Source organism: Bombina bombina, chromosome 2 (assembly GCF_027579735.1).
Source record: "Bombina bombina isolate aBomBom1 chromosome 2, aBomBom1.pri, whole genome shotgun sequence".
Lineage (NCBI taxonomy): Eukaryota > Metazoa > Chordata > Amphibia > Anura > Bombinatoridae > Bombina > Bombina bombina.
Genome location: NC_069500.1, coordinates 567,430,774 through 567,445,473, shown reverse-complemented (window position 1 = coordinate 567,445,473; position 14,700 = coordinate 567,430,774).

Here is a 14,700-nt window from a genome sequence, read left to right as displayed (position 1 = left end):
TTTGCTGCTATGTGGGAGAAGGATCTTCCGCCCACTGTGGATTTACTGATGCGGGGGATGACTGTGAGTGCTTGGTCGGCAGATCGTAGTTGTCTGGCAGGGGTGTAGAAATTTACGTGGTGGTTTATATATTCGGGTCTGATGTTGTGTAGGGCCTTGAATGTGTGGGTAAGGAGCTTGAAGGCAATTCTCTTGTTGATGGGGAGCCAGTGAAGGTTCCTTAAGTGTTTGGTGATGTGGCATTGGAGAGGGATGTCGAGGATGAGACTGGTTGAGGCGTTCTGGATACGTTGGAGTCTCTTTTGGAGTTTGATGGTGGAGCCGGCATAGAGTGTGTTGCCGTAGTCCAACCGGCTGCTGACAAAGGCGTGGGTGACTGTTTTCCTGGTTTCGGTAGGGATCCACTTGAAGATTTTTTGTAGCAGGTGGAGGATGTGGAAGCATGTTGAGGTGATGGCATTGATTTGTCGGTTCATGGAGAGTGATGAGTCCAGGATGAAACCTAGATTTTGTGCGTGGTCGGTTGGGGTTGGAGGGTGACTGAGGGCTGTGGGCCACCAGGAGTCACTTCATGCAGATTTATTGGGTCCGAGGAGGAGGACTTCGGTTTTGTCTGTGTTCAGTTTGAGCCGGTTGTCATTCATCCAGGTGGCAACTGCTGTCAGGCCTTTGTGGACGTTCTTTTTGGTGGTGGTGGGATCTCGGTGAGTGAGATGATTAACTGGGTGTCGTCGGCGTAGGAGACGATGTTGAGGGCTGCGAGAGGGGCCCTGTAGGTTTTGAAGAGGGTGGGGCTCAGCGAAGAGTCTTGCGGTACACCACAGTTGACTGGTGTGGGTTTGGAGGAGAAGGGAGGGAGTCTGACTTTCTGGGTCCTGCCCGTGAGGAAGGAGGTGATCCATTCCAGGGTTTTGCTGTGTATGCCAGCGTCGTGTTGGCAGGTGCAGAGAGTGTTGTGGTCAACAGTGTCAAAGGCTGCTGAGAGGTCTACAGGGAGTGCAGAATTATTAGGCAAGTTGTATTTTTGAGGATTAATTTTATTATTGACCAACAACCATGTTCTCAATGAACCCAAAAAACTAATTAATATCAAAGCTGAATAGTTTTGGAAGTAGTTTTTAGTTTGTTTTTAGTTATAGCTATTTTAGGGGGATATCTGTGTGTGCAGGTGACTATTACTGTGCATAATTATTAGGCAACTTAACAAAAAACAAATATATACCCATTTCAATTATTTATTTTTACCAGTGAAACCAATATAACATCTCAACATTCACAAATATACATTTCTGACATTCAAAAACAAAACAAAAACAAATCAGTGACCAATATAGCCACCTTTCTTTGCAAGGACACTCAAAAGCCTGCCATCCATGGATTCTGTCAGTGTTTTGATCTATTCACCATCAACATTGCGTGCAGCAGCAACCACAGCCTCCCAGACACTGTTCAGAGAGGTGTACTGTTTTCCCTCCTTGTAAATCTCACATTTGATGATGGACCACAGGTTCTCAATGGGGTTCAGATCAAGTGAACAAGGAGGCCATGTCATTAGATTTTCTTCTTTTATACCCTTTCTTGCCAGCCACGCTGTGGAGTACTTGGACGCGTGTGATGGAGCATTGTCCTGCATGAAAATCATGTTTTTCTTGAAGGATGCAGACTTCTTCCTGTACCACTGCTTGAAGAAGGTGTCTTCCAGAAACTGGCAGTAGGACTGGGAGTTGAGCTTGACTCCATCCTCAACCCGAAAAGGCCCCACAAGCTCATCTTTGATGATACCAGCCCAAACCAGTACTCCACCTCCACCTTGCTGGCGTCTGAGTCGGACTGGAGCTCTCTGCCCTTTACCAATCCAGCCACGGGCTCATCCATCTGGCCCATCAAGACTCACTCTCATTTCATCAGTCCATAAAACCTTAGAAAAATCAGTCTTGAGATATTTCTTGGCCCAGTCTTGACGTTTCAGCTTGTGTGTCTTGTTCAGTGGTGGTCGTCTTTCAGCCTTTCTTACCATGGCCATGTCTCTGAGTATTGCACACCTTGTGCTTTTGGGCACTCCAGTGATGTTGCAGCTCTGAAATATGGCCAAACTGGTGGCAAGTGGCATCTTGGCAGCTGCACGCTTGACTTTTCTCAGTTCATGGGCAGTTATTTTGTGCCTTGGTTTTTCCACACGCTTCTTGCGACCCTGTTGACTATTTTGAATGAAACGCTTGATTGTTCGATGATCACGCTTCAGAAGCTTTGCAATTTTAAGAGTGCTGCATCCCTCTGCAAGATATCTCACTATTTTTGACTTTTCTGAGCCTGTCAAGTCCTTCTTTTGACCCATTTTGCCAAAGGAAAGGAAGTTGCCTAATAATTATGCACACCTGATATAGGGTGTTGATGTCATTAGACCACACCCCTTCTCATTACAGAGATGCACATCACCTAATATGCTTAGTTGGTAGTAGGCTTTCGAGCCTATACAGCTTGGAGTAAGACAACATGCATAAAGAGGATGATGTGGTCAAAATTCTCATTTGCCTAATAATTCTGCACTCCCTGTAGGAGGATGAGGGTGGCAGTTTCTCCTCGGTCGAGCATGGTGCAGATGTCATCTGTGGCAGCGAGGAGGGCGGTCTCGGTGCTGTGGTTGCTTCTGAAGCTGGATTGGGAGTGGTCCAGGGTGTGGTTGGCCTCAATGTGCTCAATAAGTTGCGAATTGATGGACTTCTCTATGACTTTGGCCGGGAAGGGGAGTAGCGAGATGGGGCAGTAGTTATTCGGGTCTGTGGGGTCTGCCAAGGGTTTCTTCAGCAGGGGTTTTAGTTCTGCATGCTTCCAGACATCCGGGAAGGTGCCGGTTTTGATCGAGCAGTTGATGGTGCGGCAGAGTTCAGGGGCGATGGTGTTGCTTGCTTTGTTAAATATGTGATAAGGGCATGGGTCCGAGGGTGCTCCTGAGTGGATGGATTTCATGATTCTGAGGGTGTCCTCTGTGGTGAGGGGGCTCCAGATAGTCCGTGTGGGGGGGGGGGCAAATTTGGGAGGGGTGTTGGGTGTAGGGGAGTGGGTGGTGGAGGTTGAGTTATGAGGTGTGAAACTGTCATAGATGTCAAGTATCTTGCGGTGGAAGTGGGCAGTGAGGGTATTGCAGAGGTTCTGGGAGGGTGGGATGTTGGTGGTGTCGCTGTTGGGTTTAGAGAATTCCTTGATGACTGAGAACAACTCCTTGCTGTTGTGTGCTTTAGAATTGATTCTGTCTTGGATGGCTGTTTTTTGGCGGTTTTTATGAGGTGGTGGTGGGTGGTGATTGCTTCCTTAAAGGCAGCTTTTTCCAGAAGGGTCTTGCTGGATCTCCAGGCTCTTTCCAATCGTCTGCAGTGGCGTTTGGAGTCCTGAAGGGCCGGGGTGAACCAGCTGGCCTTGTTGGTGGTTTGGCAGCTGGATGGTTTTTTGAAGGGGGCGAGGATGTTGGAACAGTCTGTAATCCAGAAGTGGAGGTTGTGGGCGGAGGAGTTGGTGTCTGTGAAAGTAGTCAGGGTAATGGGGGAACAAAAGTTTATTTGGATGTATGCAATTCACGTATTTTTATATTAAAACAAGTCTCTTTTCCACATACTGCTTGCTTATGTACTATGACTGTTACTGCTAAAAACAGATGGGGGGAGGTAAACCCCCAACACCCCCCACTGTTCAAAAATTAAGGGATCGTTCACATCAAATGTCACCAAGGCAATATTTTATAATCCAAAGTGACTCACCACACTCCTGTTACTAGGTGCAGTCCTCTCTCTTCTTGATGCTGTATACCGGTAGAGATGTTTTCTCCGCCAGTCCTTGCCTTTTGCCCGTTGCTGATGGTCGGCGGAAGTCCCTTGGTAGTAAACAGTCCAAGCAGAGTGGTATTGTTGCCTCCGCAGTTAAGGTATGTGTAAATAGATAAAACTCACTCTCTGTGCTCACTATGGCCAATACTTGCAAATATCCAGAAAAAGTTGTCAGGAGCACCAAAATTGCGAGTTAAAAATAAACTTTATTGTTATACAAAAGGGTAGTTAAACCCCAGGGTAAGAGTCAAATAGAAAACAATTGAAAAACAGTAGACAAAAAGGCTGACCGGTTTCGGTTACCAGTTTAAAAACCCACCTCTGAGATTCAATTGGTTGTGGTGCTTACATCCCTTTTCTTATTCAACCAATGTTAACACTCTATAGTTATACTTAAGACACCTGTGATCCCTAATTTCTACATTTCAAGCAGTTTAGTTTCTCATATCAAGACATGATTGATTATTATTAAGTGCCCAAAATGCTCAATTTTACTGTTAGCCGTGATGTTGTTAACTGTATTGCTAAGAGAATCTTTTCTCCGGCACTGATCTCTGCCTCTTGCTAAAAATATATATGTACACTTGAAACATCGTTTATACACTGCAGACTAAGGCTGTACCTCTAGCCGCACTACCCACTTTGTTTATGTTTAGCCGTGGCGTGGAGGGCCCCACCTCTCACCAGGGATATGATCGCTGCCTCTTGCTACAAACGCATTAATATACGGCAGCTGCTGGCATCTCCTCTGACAGCACTGACTGTTTTTTTACAATTAGGGAAGGGGGTGGAAAGGAAGGAAGGATGAAGGTGTGTGTGTAATAGGGTGGGGTTGGGGGGGGGGAGAGGGGGGAGGGAGGTATGTGAAGGGGAAGGGGGGTGTGAGGTGGAGAGAAGGGGTGGGGGGAGAAGGGAAAAGAAGGGGGGAGGGAAGGAAGGGGGAAATGGGAAGGGGGGAAGGAAAGGGTAGGTAAAAAGAACAAAATAGAATAAAATATATTTTATATTACCAAAAGTTGATTAAATCAAATTCCGAATTAAGACCTTCTGGAACCCTAGTTCTTAAATGAAAAATCCAGAAGGCCTCCCTTTCACCCAATTTGCGGGTTCTATCTTCCCCTCTGTTTTGTACGGGGACTCTTTTGATGATAGTCCATGTAAAGAATCTCGAATCTTTCTGGTGTGCGACCGAAAAATGTTTAATTAGGGGTGTTGTAAGTACGCCTGCCCTTATATCTGCCAAGTGCTCTTTTATTCTGACTCTTACCTCCCTGGTCGTTAAACCAATGTATTGGAGGGCACAGTGGGCACACGAGATTAAATACACCACAAAATTCGACCGACAGTTCAAGCAAAGGCTCTTCTGAAAGTTTTCTCCAGTGACAAGGGACCAAAATGTGTCCCCTATGGTCACTCTTTCACAGGCCTTGCAAGAGAGGTGATTACATCTGTAGGTACCATTTAATCTCAACCAGGCAGAGACACTCGTTTCCTCTTGTTTCAATTTGGTAAGGGCTATTATGTTGCCTATCGTTCTGTTTCTTTTGCACCTGAACCTTATACCTTCCATTACTGTTTCCTTTAAGGCGTCATCAGCTAATAGAAGTTGATAATTATTCTTAATTATCTGGCATACCTGACTATATTGCCGTGAATAATCTGTTGTAAATTGAATTTTGTTATTATCAGCTGTTTGTTCTTGCCACATCCTACCTTTGTTTCTGTTTTTATTTTTATTTTTGTTTCTGGTTTGTTTAAGAAGTTCCTCTCTATTGATTTTAGTGACAATATTTCTTTCCTTAGTTACAATTGACCTTTGGTAGCCCCTCTCTAGTAGCCTATCTGTTAATTCATCTGCTTGTTTCTCATACGTGTCGTAACTAGTACAGTTCCTCTTTAGGCAGATGAACTGGCCTCTCGCTACACCTCTGAATACTCTCCTTGGGTGGCAACTTGATGCATGTAGGAGAGAATTACCTGATATGGGTTTGCAATAGGTTTCTGTGGTGATCTTCTGACCTACGTGTCTCTTCAGTGTGATATCCAAAAAATTTACTGTGTGTTCCTGTACATCTGAAGTAAAACTGATGCCTGCAGTGTTCTGATTCAATCCCTCTATAAAGTTCTCAAGATCTTCTCTCGATCCTTTCCAGATGAAAAGGAGATCGTTGATGAAATGCTTATACCACACTATCTCCCGTCTATACGGGTTTCGCTCTCCAAAGACGTGGGAGAGCTCCCACCAACCCATAAATAGGTTGGCATAGGAGGGGGCAAATTTGGCCCCCATTGCCGTCCCACGCCTTTGGAGAAAGAACACCCCCTCAAACAGGAAAGAGTTGTGGGTCAGGAGAAAGCTGGTCACCCTCAGAATGTATTTTATGAACTCCTGATCACTTGAGAACCTTCTAGAGAGAAATAATTCCAAAGCCTCAAGTCTTTTTTCATGAGGTATTGTGGAATAAAGAGATCTAACATCTACTGTAAGCCAATTAAAATTGCTCTGCCAGGTCACTTCAGAAAGTAAATTTAGGACATGTTTTGTGTCAGCCAGAAAGCTCCAAAGGGTGCTCACCATCTACTGCAGGATACCATCCAGCCATTCCGAAAGATGCTCTAAAAGTGAGCCAATTCCACTCACAATTGGCCCCCCCTGGACATTTTTGACATTTTCGATGGACTTGTGTACTTTTGGTAGGTGGTTAAACACAGGTATAACTGGATTTTGCACAAGTAAATATGTTTTTGTTTCCTGGTTGATGTAGCCTAGCTCCACCCCATCATCCACAAGGGAGACCAATTGGCACTGGAACGACCGGGTATACAATATACGTAGTGAAATAATTAATCTCTTTCACGCAACTAAAGGGAAACACTGTTAGGTAAACACTATGCGATATATGTTTAACATGTGGGGAGAGGAGTGGCCATCTACGTCATGACTAATTGTAAAAAAACAGTCAGTGCTGTCAGAGGAGATGCCAGCAGCTGCCATATATTAATGCGTTTGTAGCAAGAGGCAGCTATCATATCCCTGGTGAGAGGTGGGGCCCTCCACGCCACGGCTAAACATAAACAAAGCGGGTAGTGTGGCTAGAGGTACAGCCTTAGTCTGCAGTGTATAAACGCTGTTTCAAGTGTACATATATACTTTTAGCAAGAGGCAGAGATCAGTGCCGGAGAAAAGATTTTCTTAGCAATACAGTTAACAACATCACGGCTAACAGTAAAATTGAGCATTTTGGGCACCTAATAATAAGCAATCATGTTTTGATATGAGAAACGAAACTGCTTGAAGTGTAGAAATTAGGGATCACAGGTGTCTTAAGTATAACTATAGAGTGTTAACATTGGTTGAATAAGAAAAGGGGTGTGAGCACCACAACCAATTGAATCTCAGAGGTGGGTTTTTAAACTGGTAACTGACAATCAGTTTTTAAGCAGGCTAGGATTAAGGCAGACGCCGAAACCGGTCAGCCTTTTTGTCTACTGTTTTTCAATTGTTTTCTATTTGACTCTTACCCTGGGGTTTAACTACCCTTTTGTATAACAATAAAGTTTATTTTTAACTCGCAATTTTGGTGCTCCTGACAACTTTTTCTGGATGTCTGTGGAAGTAGGTGGGGAGGATTTGTTTAGGGTGCGGTGTAGTTGGTCTTGGGTGATGTTGTTTCAGTTTCTGTGGGGTGGGTGGTACTGTCGGTGGTGGGTTTGTTGAAGGAGAAGTGTATGCAGTGGTGGTCAGTCCTGAGGAGTTTGGAGATGTTACAGACTGTGATGTGGTTGCCTGAGGAGAAGATTGGGTCGAGGGTGTGACCGGCTACGTGGGTTGGGTAGTTTACTAGTTGCTTCAGTCCGATGGTTCCAAGGTTTTCCAGGAGGGTGGAGGTGTTGTGATCGTTGGGGTTATCAAGATGGAAGTTGAGGTCACTGAGGAGGATGTAGTCTGTTGAGGCGAGGGCATGGGGTGCAATATGGTCGGTGATGGAGTCGCAGAAGGCGGGATGAGGTCCGGGAGGTCTGTAGATGAGGGTGCCATGGAGGGTGGTGATGGGGTTGACCTGGATCTTGAAGTGTAGGTGTTCTAGGCCTGGTGAGTGGTCATCAGAGCTGGTTGCGACTTGGATGGTATGTTTGTGGATGATGGCGATGCCTCCTCCAGGTCGGCGCTGATGTGGGGTTTAGCCAGGTCTCGGTGAGGAAGGCGACGTCTGGGGAGGTGGAGTCTAGCAGGTTCCAGATTTCGAGGGCGTGTTTGTGGATGGAGCGGGTGTTGAGGAGGATGCAGTTTAGGTAATTGCAGCTGTTTTTGGGTGGGTTAGTTGGTTAGGTTGTGGTCCAGAGGGAGGGGAAGGAGCAGTTGCGGCAGGTAAAAGGTCTGAAGGTGTTGGTCGGGGATGCGTGGTGGCAGGCGGACGATCTACCGGTGTTGAGTGCGTGGAGGGTGCTGCCGTCGTAGTGGTGGCAGTTTCTGGAGTCAAGGTTTGTGGCATTGGGTGCGGTCGGGGCATGGAGGGGTGCTGACAGGCTTGCCTTTGGCGTGCCGTCGCACAGGGAGCAGCATTAAATACAGCAGGAAGGTGTGAAATGAAAACAGAGCAAGCAGGATACAGTACAATACAACAAAATACATAGGGGGGAGGGAGAGAGAGAACTTACTTCAATGGTGCTGGGAGCAGCATTAAATACAGCAGGAAGGTGGGCGGGCTGGTTAGCTGGATAGGGGTAGGTGTGAAATGAAAACAGAGCAAGCAGGATACAGTAGAATACAACAAAAATACATAGGGAGGAGGGAGAGAGAGAGAACTTATGAGAGAGTGTAAGAGCGATAACACCAAATTGAACACACCTGCTCCCCATTCACACCTGAGACCTTGTAACACTAACGAGTTTCATGACACCGGGAAAGAAAAATGGCTAATTGAGCCCAATTTGGACATTTCCACTTAGGGGTGTACTCACGTTTGTTGCAAGGGTTTAGACATTAACGGCTGTGGATTGAGTTATTTTGAGGGGACAGCAAATTTACACTGTTATACAGGCTGTACAATCACTACTTTACATTGTAGCAAAGTGTAATTTCTTCAGTCACATGAAAAGATATAATAAAATAGTTACAAAAATGTGAAGGGTGTATTCACTTTTGTGAGATACTGTACACACACATACATATGTAAACATACATACATATGTACACACACATACATACATTTGAACACACACATACATACATATGTACACACATAGATACATATATATGTACACACACATACATACAGCACACACATATATATGTACAAACACATACATACAACACACACATACATACATATGGAAACACACACATATGTACACACACACATAGATACATATGTACACTCACACATACATACACATGTACACACACATACATACATATGTACACACACATACATATGTACAGTCAAACATACATACATATGTACACACACATACATACAGCACACACATATATATGTACAAACACATACATACAACACACACATACATACATATGGAAACACACACATATGTACACACACACATAGATACATATGTACACTCACACATACATACACATGTACACACACATACATACATATGTACACACACATACATACACATGTACACACACATACATACATATGTACACACACATACATATGTACAGTCAAACATACATACATATGTACACACATACATTCATATGTACACACACATACATATGTACACACACACACATATGTACACACACATATGTACACAGACACACATATGTACACACACACACATATGTACACAGACACACATATGTACACACACACAACATACATGCATATGTACACACACATACATTTGTACACACACATACTGTACATATGTACACACACAAATACATACATATGTACACATATACATACAACACACACATATATACATATGTACACACACATACATACAACACACACATACATACAACACACACATACATAATAATTTTATCTTGGTGGGTTCCAGTAATCCATGTCCTTAGTCTTCTTGTCTTCAGCAAACTGTTTGCAGGCTTTTTTTTGTGCATTATCTTTAGAAGAGGCTTCCTTCTGGGACGACAGCCATGCAGACCAATTTGATGCAGTGTGCGGCGTATGGTTTGAGCACTGACAGGCTCACCCCCCTACCCCTTCAACCTCTGCAGCAATGCTGGCAGCACTCATACGTATATTTCCTAAAGACAACCTCTGGATATGATGCTGAGCGTCGACCATGGCGAGGCCTGTTCTGAGTGAAACCTGTCCTGTAAAACTGCTGTATGATCTTGCCCACTGTGCTGCAGCTCAGTTTCAGGGTCTTGGCAATATTCTTATAGCCTAGGTCATCTTTATGTAGAGCTACAAATCTTTTTTTCAGATCCTCAGAGAGTTCTTTGCCATGAGGTGCCATGTTGAACTTCCAGTGACCAGTATAAGAGAGTGTGAGAGCGATAACATCAAATTTAACACACCTGCTCCCCATTTACATATGTATGTATGCGTGTGTACATATGTATGCATGTGTGTGTTGCATGTATGTGTGTGTACATATGTATGTGTGTATGTGTGTACATATGTATGCATGTGTGTTGTATGTATGTGTGTGTACATATGTATGCATGTGTGTGTTGTATGTATGTGTGTGTACATATGTATGCATGTATGTGTGTGTACATATGTATGTATGTGTGTGTTGCATGTATGTGTGTGTACATATATATGTGTGTATGTGTGTACATATGTATGCATGTGTGTGTACATATGTATGCATGTGTGTGTTGTATGTATGTGTGTGTACATATGTATGCATGTGTGTGTTGTATGTATGTGTGTGTACATATGTATGTATGTGTGTGTTGCATGTATGTGTGTGTACATATGTATGTGTGTATGTGTGTACATATGTATGCATGTGTGTTGTATGTATGTGTGTGTACATATGTATGCATGTGTGTGTTGTATGTATGTGTGTGTACATATGTATGTATGTGTGTGCACATAAGTGTGTGCTGTATGTATGTATTTGCACATATGTATGTATGTGTGTGTACATATGTATGTATGTGTGTGTTGTATGTATGTGTGTGTACATATGTATGTGTGTATACATATGTATGCATGTGTGTGTTGTATGTATGTGTGTGTACATATGTATGCATGTGTGTGTTGTATGTATGTGTGTGTACATATGTATGTATGTGTGTGCACATAAGTGTGTGCTGTATGTATGTGTTTGCACATATGTATGTACACATACATACATACATATGTACAACACACACATACATACATATGTATACACACACACATACATACATACATACATACATACATGCAACATACACATACTTTTACACCTTCCCCAATCTAGTACTTTGTCATATACCACATTTCTGTAAATCACTGTTAAAACATTTTTTCAATAATAAACCTTGATTTTACATTTATTATGTATAATATGAGTTCAAACTTTAGTGACCCGGAGGAAACTCAATTACTTATCCAAATAGGTAAGGCTGCTAATAACAGTACAACAGAGGGGTTTTTTGGTTACGCACACCACAAAAGGACTGTTTAAACTTAACACACATATTGTGGGAGTGCTACCAAAGTGACCAAAATAATTACAAAACAACAAAAGATATTTTGGTGCACATCCAACCACTTAAGTCCACTCTTTCATGGCATATTAGTATATGCTTCTGTCTGCCAAATATACTTACATAGCTTCTAATAAGATTGGGATAAACATCTCGCAATAATATGAGCTTATATTTGTGCTGCAAAAACAAATATACTTCTATCTGCTAAATATATTTACATAGTTCAAATAAAATTGAGATTAACATCTTGCAATAGTATTGACTTATATTTATGCTGCAAAATTTCTTTTTTTTTTTTTTTTTGCTTTTTAAAAAATGCCTTTAAATGAAATGGGATCTTAGTCACACAATATGATCATATTCTGCTAAGCCAGTCTACCACTTACAAGGTGTCCCACATCAGACCGGTCCTATACTAACCAGTTTCCACACTGCAGCAAGTCATGTCTACACAGTGTGAAGCTTTCTAGCTTATTGAGTATATTTATCAGGAACACACCTGGGCTGGGTGGCGTGCAATAACCAAAGGGGAGGGATTTGGTCAGCTCCCTATTTAAGAAATACAACAGAGGGGTTTTTTGGTTACGCACACCACAAAAGGACTGTTTAAACTTAACACACATATTGTGGGAGTGCTACCAAAGTGACCAAAATAATTACAAAACAACAAAAGATATTTTGGTGCACATCCAACCACTTAAGTCCACTCTTTCATGGCATATTAGTATATGCTTCTGTCTGCCAAATATACTTACATAGCTTCTAATAAGATTGGGATAAACATCTCGCAATAATATGAGCTTATATTTGTGCTGCAAAAACAAATATACTTCTATCTGCTAAATATATTTACATAGTTCAATTAAAATTGAGATTAACATCTTGCAATAGTATTGACTTATATTTATGCTGCAAAATGTTTTTATTTATTTTTTTACTTATCCAAATAGGTAAGGCTGCTAATAACAGTGCTGTATTTATGGGAGATTTTAACCACCCTGATATAAACTGGGCCAATGAAACTAGTAATTCAGCTAAGGGGGATAGATTTTAAATGTTCTCAGGGATAACTTCTTGTCACAATTAATAGAGGAGCCAACTAGGAGTAAAGCTATAATGGATTTAGTGCTATCAAACAATACAGATATAATATCAAACATAGAAGTTAAAGAACATTTGGGTAACAGTGATCATAACATGGTCACATTTGAAATCTCTTTTCATATGCAGTGTTTTAAAGGTTTAACTAAGACTTTTAATTTCAAGAAAGCAAAATTCAACGATTTAAGGAAATCAATAAATAATATAAATTGGGACAATGTATTTTCTAATAAAAATACAGAGGATAAATGGATAATATTTAAAAATTTGTTAAATAAATATACGTATCAACATATACCATATGGTTATAAAAACATAATTTATGCTTACCTGATAAATTTATTTCTCTTGTAGTGTATCCAGTCCACAGATCATCCATTACTTATGGGATATTAACTCCTCCCCAACAGGAAGTGCAAGAGGATTCACCCAGCAGAGCTGCTATATAGCTCCTCCCCTAACTGCCATTACCAGTCATTCGACCGAAAACATGCAGAGAAAGGAAAACCATAGGGTGCAGTGGTGACTGTAGTTTAATGGAAAAATTACCTGCCTTAAAGTGACAGGGCGGGTCGTGGACTGGATACACTACAAGAGAAATAAATTTATCAGGTAAGCATAAATTATGTTTTCTCTTGTTAAGTGTATCCAGTCCACGGATCATCCATTACTTATGGGATACCAATACCAAAGCTAAAGTACACGGATGACGGGAGGGACAGGCAGGCTCTTTATACGGAAGGAACCACTGCCTGAAGAACCTTTCTCCCAAAAACAGCCTCCGAAGAAGCAAAAGTGTCAAATTTGTAAAATTTGGAAAAAGTATGAAGAGAAGACCAAGTTGCAGCCTTGCAAATCTGTTCTAGTAGAATGTGCTGTAATTCTTTCAGGAGGCTGCTGTTCAGCAGTCTCATAGGCTAACCGTATTATGCTACGAAGCCAAAAGGAGAGAGAGGTAGCCGAAGCTTTTTGACCTCTCCTCTGACCAGAATAAACGACAAACAGGGAAGACGTTTGTCGAAAATCCTTAGTTGCCTGTAGATAAAATTTCAGGGCACGGACTACATCTAGATTGTGTAGCAGACGTTCCTTTTTCGAAGAAGGATTAGGACACAAAGATGGAACCACAATCTCTTGATTGATATTCCTGTTAGTGACCACCTTAGGTAGGAACCCAGGTTTAGTACGCAGAACTACCTTGTCTGAATGAAAAATCAGATAAGGAGAATCACAATGTAAGGCAGATAACTCAGAGACTCTTCGAGCCGAGGAAATCGCCATTAAAAACAGAACTTTCCAAGATAACAACTTGATATCAATGGAATGAAGGGGTTCAAACGGAACCCCCTGTAAAACATTAAGAACTAAGTTCAAACTCCATGGTGGAGCAACAGTTTTAAACACAGGCTTGATCCTAGCTAAAGCCTGACAAAAAGCTTGAACGTCCGGAACTTCTGACAGACGTTTGTGTAAAAGAATGGACAGAGCTGAAATCTGTCCCTTTAAGGAACTAGCGGATAAACCCTTTTCTAAACCTTCTTGTAGAAAAGACAATATCCTCGGAATCCTAACCTTACTCCATGAGTAACTCTTGGATTCGCACCAATATAAGTATTTGCGCCATATCTTATGGTAAATCTTTCTGGTAACAGGCTTCCTAGCCTGTATTAAGGTATCAATAACTGACTCAGAAAAACCACGTTTTGATAAAATCAAGCGTTCAATTTCCAAGCAGTCAGCTTCAGAGAAATTAGATTTTGATGTTTGAAGGGACCCTGGATCAGAAGGTCCTGTTTCAGAGGTAGCGACCAAGGTGGACAGAATGACATGTCCACTAGATCTGCATACCAAGTCCTGCGTGGCCATGCAGGCTCTATTAGAATCACTGATGCTCTCTCCTGTTTGATTCTGGCAATCAATCGAGGAAGCATCGGGAAGGGTGGAAACACATAAGCCATCCCGAAGGTCCAAGGTGCTGTCAAAGCATCTATCAGAACCGCTCCCGGATCCCTGGATCTGGACCCGTAACAAGGAAGCTTGGCGTTCTGTCGAGACGCCATGAGATCTATCTCTGGTTTGCCCCAACGTCGAAGTATTTGGGCAAAGACCTCCGGATGAAGTTCCCACTCC